General features: G+C 43.5%; 1 long non-coding RNA gene across 1 annotated transcript; it reads left to right on the forward strand.

Annotated features, from left to right (window-relative positions):
* Nucleotides 1–918: 918 nt before the first annotated feature.
* LOC115383226 (uncharacterized) lies at nt 919–2,450 on the forward strand. Its single transcript, XR_003930654.1, has 3 exons — nt 919–1,069; nt 1,648–1,944; nt 2,395–2,450. It is a non-coding gene; the product is annotated as an uncharacterized LOC115383226 (long non-coding RNA).
* Nucleotides 2,451–6,660: the final 4,210 nt, after the last annotated feature.

The following is a 6,660-nucleotide window of genomic DNA, read 5'->3' on the forward strand; positions in this document are numbered from 1 at the left end:
CATTTTTTTCTCTCTTTGAGTTTTTTAACACCTGTTAATGTTATGATCATAATCTTTCAGACAATATCAAGTAATTTAGATGATAGAGAAATCCTGGAATTTCTCATCAGATGCAAATTTTCCAGATGTTTGGAATAATTTTGGTAATCATCACCACTTGATTACAGAGTTTGAAACAGAAGACAAATGTAAAGCTTACCCCCCCCCCCCCCCCCCCCCCCCCCACACACACACACACACACACACACACACACACACACAAGCACAAATGAAAATGAAAACAAACTGAATGATCTGGAAAGGTTTTTGCAAATCATCTTCTCATTAAAATTGGTTTCCCACTTCAAAGCACATTCAACACATTTCAACACTTTTCACCAGCCGAGATGAAACTATTTCGGAGTTGATTGAGACTAATTCAGTTGCAGAATAATTTGGATTTGAGAAATTGATTACATATGATGTATAGTTTATGATGTTGGGTGAAGCAATTCTGGTCATGAGTTGGTAGGAATGGGAGGATTGTTTTTTTCTTTTTTGGGGGGAGGAATCTCTTTTGCTTGAAGAAGTCTGGTGGGTAGTAAGAGAGGCCTCTTTGTTGTCTTAACCTTTTTTGTGATTTTTGTTTCATGGATGTCCGAATATTCTCAGAGAAAAGAAGAACAGACTTTACAGTTGTTAAATAAAAAAAAGACAGAAAGAATGACTTGATCAACTCATGAAGATCTCCAAAGACTTCAGCAACAACCGATAACCTGCAGTTCCCCCTGTGTCCAGCAGGAGTCAGTATGAAGCTGAACGTTGTTTGTGATCCTCCAGATTAAGGAGAGAAGAAGAAGTCATGGCGGATGTTCTGCTGTGTCTCTCAGAGGAAAGATTTCACCTCCTGCAGCAACAATGAGTCCAGTTCAGGCTTTGAGAGAGTTTATCAAGCAGCGACTAACTGCTGCTGCTGGAGAAATATTCACCGCGTTTCAACAAACTGTCGTCCAGTTCGAGGAGGAGATTGATCGACAGGGGAAACTTCTGGAAATCAACTGGAAACATCAAGTCAGGTTCCACAGAACAGGTACTGAAACGTGAGAATGAACACATGAATGTGACTCCTGGAGGATCGTTACATTTATTTTACAGCTTGCAGTCAGAAACGAGGCTGCAGCTGCAGTTCTTGTTCACAGTGAAATAACAGAAAGCTTCAGTATTAAACAGCTTCTGTATCTGAAACAGAGGAAACGGAGTTTGAGCTGTTTGCAAACTGAGGAAATGATTTATTTACACCCAGTCTGAGCTAACACGCGTTTGTGCAGATTTTACGGTTGACGTTTATAATCCAGACATTTCAGTAAGTTTAGAGTAATGATGCGTTCCAGTGTTGCTCAGAAAAAAGGTCTGAAACATGCTATCTTGGAAACTTCCAACAAAGGTTTCAGAGCTCACAGAAAGTCACGTTGCACCATACAGTTTTTCCATTTATCCTTTAAACCCCACAGGTGCTGTCAATTTTACTGAAACTAGGTTTTTTTGTTTTGTTTTTGTTTTTATTTTTTAGTGTTTCTATTTTCAATGTATCCTGCTCTGTTTCATCCACCCATCCTGTCAAACCTTCACATCCATCACATCAGTGACTTCAGTCTTGTTTCCCTCCAGAGAGTCCACAGCAACACATGGGTAACCAGAAGACGAGCTCCAGTCTGGAGCAGGAGGAACATGAAGCTCCACACATTAAAGAGGAGGAGGATGTTGTTGAGGCGACTGTTGCTGATGGTGAAGGAGACGATTCCCACCACTCCGTGAGAGACCTGACCATCCAGAGTCTAACTGCTGCTGCTGAGGAAATATTCACCCTGTTTCAACAAACTGTGGTTCAGTACGAGGAGGAGATCGGTCGCCAACGCAGAATGCTGGAAATCGACTGGAATCCTCAGATCAGGTTACACAGAACAGGTATGGAAACGCTGTGAGCAGACGTGCTTGATGGAACTAGGACTACTTTTCCCCTCACTGGTCTGAACAGTAAAGTTGTGGAGGTTGATGTTGTTTGAAGAGGCTTTTCCTGACAACATTTCAAAGCAGGATGTCTCATTATCCCTCCACCTCAGGTAGTGGAGTAAACAGTTTCCAGAATGTTGCAGGTGAGTGAAGACATCGCCTGAAAAAAGTTAATCCAATTAAGTAATCAATCAGCAGCTAAAGATGATCAGTAAGTGTCAATGGGACTGGACTGTGTTTGAATGAAAGGTTTCAGTTTGGCTGCTGGAGTAACAGATTTTTTAAGGTGGACTGTAGAGTTAATGTTGCTAATCACAAGAATGAGGCTTCGCACTTATGTGAGAAGCCTCATTCTTGTGATACTAATCAGATAATCTTTGATCTCCTGCTTTTGTTTCCTTGCAGAGCTCCAACAGGACCATGACTGCAGACAGGAGCAGCTCTTTAAACAGGAAACAAACTACTGTCTAGAACAGGACGACAAAGAACCTCCACAGATCAAAGAGGAAGAACCAGAACCTCCACAGATCAAAGAAGAAGAACCAGGACTTCTTCAGTTTAAGGAGGAGCAGGAGGAACCAAAATCCTCACAGATTGAGGAACATGAGGAACTCAGTACCAGCCAGAGGGGAGAAGAGTTTATTCTGAAGTTTAAAAGTGAAACCTTGAAGGTTCCTTCTGTTGAGGATCACAGTGACCTGAGTGAACCAGAAGTACCAGAGACTGAGCGGTTCCTCTCTCAGGACTCTGAAGTCCACCATGAGAAAAGACACATGGACTCAGAATCAACTCCAAACGCGAAGCTGAAAAAACTCAAGGTGTTTCACAGAAACAGTGTGAACAACTTCGATGTTTCAGAGAAGCAGGCTGAATGTGAAAAGCTTCTTTGTGAAGAAACGTGTGAGAAAACTGACCATGAAAAACATCAGTTATGTCCGAAGGTCAGAGTGGTCACTGATGAGAAGATACTTTATGAAACATGTGGGAAAAGTTTCAGTCAACCGAGTCGTTTGTTGGTCCACAAGAGAAGTCGCAGAGGTGAGAGGAGAGAGCCTCATTTTTGTGAAACGTGTGGCAAAATCTTCCGTTTTCACAGTTATTTGTTGCGCCACATGACAGTTCACACAGGTGAGAGGCCTCATTCTTGTGAAACATGTGGCAAAAGTTTTGGCCAACAGAGTAGTTTGTTGCGCCATGTAAAGATTCACACAGGTGAGAAAAGGCCCAGAGTGGCTAATCGGGAGAACCGGGACATGTCCCGGTGTTCCGGTCTGGTGCTGAGGCCACAAGGGCCGGTGTTCACTTTTTTCGTTTTGCCATGTTAGGTTGTGAATGACTGTGTGTTTGTGCTTTTATGTTGAAGTGGGCGCTCTTATTGTTGAAGACGTCTGCACTTCCTTCTTGCTCCTTACAGCTGCTGATGCGATCATGGTGATGGAGCAGTCAATGACGATGTGTGTTATGTTCCAAGTGATGTTAAATGAATGTGCATCATATGTATCCTCTGTTCGTGTTGTGAAGCTCCTGGGCTGCATTTATATTGCTTAAAATGTCCCTCTTTGCTCGTTAGCATCTTGAGCTAACTGTGTGAGTGTGTATTGGCTGTAAGTGTCATGTTCTTTCTGCTTCATATGTTCATGAGTTCAGGTTGAGTCCTGTTTGATTTCATTCCTTTCACTGTGTTTATTTACCCCATTGAATGTACAGCAGCACACAGTGTTAGATGAGAAGGCTTTATAAACTGGGGAGATTTGACCTGAGAATTTAGATCATTATTATTAAAATATTACTTCAGAGCAGGAGCCAGAGCAAGGTTACAATCGTTTCAGATTTTTCATTTTAGTTTAGTTTTAGTTAGTTTTGACTTTTTTTCCCCTAATTTTTAGTTAGATTTTAAAACGGGTTTTCTAGTTTTTATTAGTTTTTATTTTTGAGAAAACATTTATTGTTTTAATTTAGTCTTTATTAGTTCTAGTTTTTTTTTCTTCATATTTTTCACGTGCAAGAATTAAAAAAGGTCAGGGTAGGTATTGTGTAATAAAAACTCAACAAATAATACAGTTTCAGAATATACACACACACACATATATATATACATATATATATATATATATATATATACATATATATTTTTTTTGTGTTTTTTTTTTCAATTACTGATGGACAATCAACCATCCAATGATCCACAGAACTGAGTTCTGTTCGTCCTCGTGCTAACTGGCGAGGTCGTGGCATTTGTTTGTCTACGGTGCTCAGAGCGGCTGTACTTTCGAGGGACTCACTGTATGCCTTTTTATGAACGCTTTTCACTTGGACTTTCAGGTTTGTTGGATTTTTTTCCCTTGAGAAGGGCTCCACATATTTTGCCGCCCGTCTCAACTATTAAGCATTTGCTTCTGTCTTTCTCGCTGTCATATTGGAATGCATCCCATACTGGACTGTGTCGCTTTCTCCCAACTTTCGCCTGTGTAGCCATTGTAGCGTGCAGATGCAGCCCATTGCAGACAGATCACTGTGCAGCATATGAACTGTTTAATTAGGCGGCGTGCATGGTGCTGTACGTGACTAGCAACTGTCGTAAAACTAGACGGGGAAATGAATTGAACTCATTTTTAAACCTGACAGACTTATGCACAAACACATTCAGAAAAACAAAAATGAAGAGCATTTTGTCTATAATTTCAGTTAGTTTTATAAACTCACAATATAGTTTTAGTTATCGTTTTCTGTTTGCTTTTCAGTTTTTATTTAGTTTTCGTTAACGAAAAGGTTTCAATTTTAGTTTTCATTTTTTCGGTAGTTTTCGTTAACGATAATAACCTTGAGCCTGAGGTGGTGAGGGACTGATCCTGTCAGGATGGAAGAACAGCTGAGCTGTCAGAACAGTGTGTGAACAAGCCAGCATTGCTTCCAATAATACCACTTTCCATACCTGAACTGCAGGAGTGACCAGTCATATCTTTTTTTAATCATTAAAAGTAAGATAGTAAATAAATACAGAAAGCCTACTGTTGAAAAGCAAATAGGATGAAAGTCTCATCATTGTGCTCACGTCATTCTCTGTTTCTGCTCACTGATGTCCACCATGTGACTGAACTGGCCTACTAGTTGCTATTAACGCTGTCCATCACACAAGTATCCTGTAAGAGAAGTTCATCAGCAAAAATCATTAAAAACAGACTCATGAGCCCTTTGACCTAGAAAAAAATGTGAGGCATCTGTGTTCATGTGCACTGAGAATGAGATCTTCTGTCTTTGGACAATAATCTTCTCATAAACGAAGTGGCAGAGGCCAGAGCACGGCTCAGGTGCTTATTAATGTTGAGGGGTTGGCCATGTTTCTTTGAAAAACAGATGAGTGTTATGAGAAAGCACATTCTCTTATTTTATTTTCTAAATCTAATATTTTATGTTTTTATTTAATTTTTATGGTTTGGACATCTGTTAATATATATTTGAAATATAGATTCTGAAATTATTAAAAAAGATGTGTAGTATAATATTGTAGCGTTCGTGGAGTGGTGGAGGCAGCGAGGAAGGATTGTCTGCTCTTTAGTTTCACAAACTGTGCGCCCCCCCAGTCGGCGCACAGGCCAGGTCACTCCAAAAGCAACCCCAAAACATGAACATAAAAGCAAAAGAAAAACATGGCAACAGCACAAAAACAATAAGCAGAACACACCCATAATGAAACGAAATGCCAGTAACCACCACACAACACACAGAACGGCCCCGAACTTGGCCCAAACAGTCCCACTACCCATAATCCTTAGCAGCCCGGCACAGTCAATGGGAAAGCGGCCGCTATATAGCCCCCATCCGAGGGGTTTACGCGTCCCCGAAACCCCGGAGCCAAAGGCAGTATGGGTCCAAGTGTCCGGGCCGCCAGCGGCGGTGCGACAAGCGACACAGACCCTCCGGCGCTGGTCCTGAACGGGAGTCTGCGTCAACAGTCTTACACCACGTCCGATAGCTGCTCCAACACCACGGCTGGTCCGCGCCAGTGGGCCGAGAGCTTCGGTGACAGTCCCTTTTAGCGGGTGGGGCAGTACACCCACACCCGCTGTCCCTGGATGCGAGGCTGCCCCCAACACTGGATGTCGTAGGCCCGTTTCTGTCACAGCCCAGCCTCGTCCTGGGCCCTCCGGGCAAAGTCATGAGCCGTCCGTAGGCGCGCCTTCAGGCGCTGCAAATATTCCAGCTCAGGGCCGGCAGCGATCTCTGGTTCCGGGGGTTCGACCGAACACTTAGTCCATGGGGGTGCGCAGTTCCCGACCAAACAGCAGGGCGGCCGGCGTGCACTGGCTGGAGTCCTGTACCGTGGGGCAGTAAGACCATAGGACCAGGAGCAGATGGCGGTCCCAGTCTCGTTGGTGCCGACTGGTGACGATGGCGAGTTGGGTGGCCAGGGTCCGGTTAAAGCGTTCCACCAACCCGTCGCTCTGGGAGTAGAGCGGTGTGGTGCGCGTCTTTACCACTCCCAGCCACCTGCAGACCTCCGCGAGGACCTGACTCTCAAAGTTCCGCCCCTGGTCGCTGTGGAGCTCCTCCAGCACGCCAAGCCTGCAAAACATCTCCTCCACTAACTGTTCGGCAGTTGTGGAGGCACTTTGGTCATGAACCGCGTACGCCTCGGGCCACTTTGTGAAATAGTCCATGGCCACGAGGACG

The sequence above is a fragment of the Salarias fasciatus genome (genome assembly GCF_902148845.1).
Source record: "Salarias fasciatus chromosome 7 unlocalized genomic scaffold, fSalaFa1.1 super_scaffold_4, whole genome shotgun sequence".
Classification (NCBI taxonomy): domain Eukaryota; kingdom Metazoa; phylum Chordata; class Actinopteri; order Blenniiformes; family Blenniidae; genus Salarias; species Salarias fasciatus.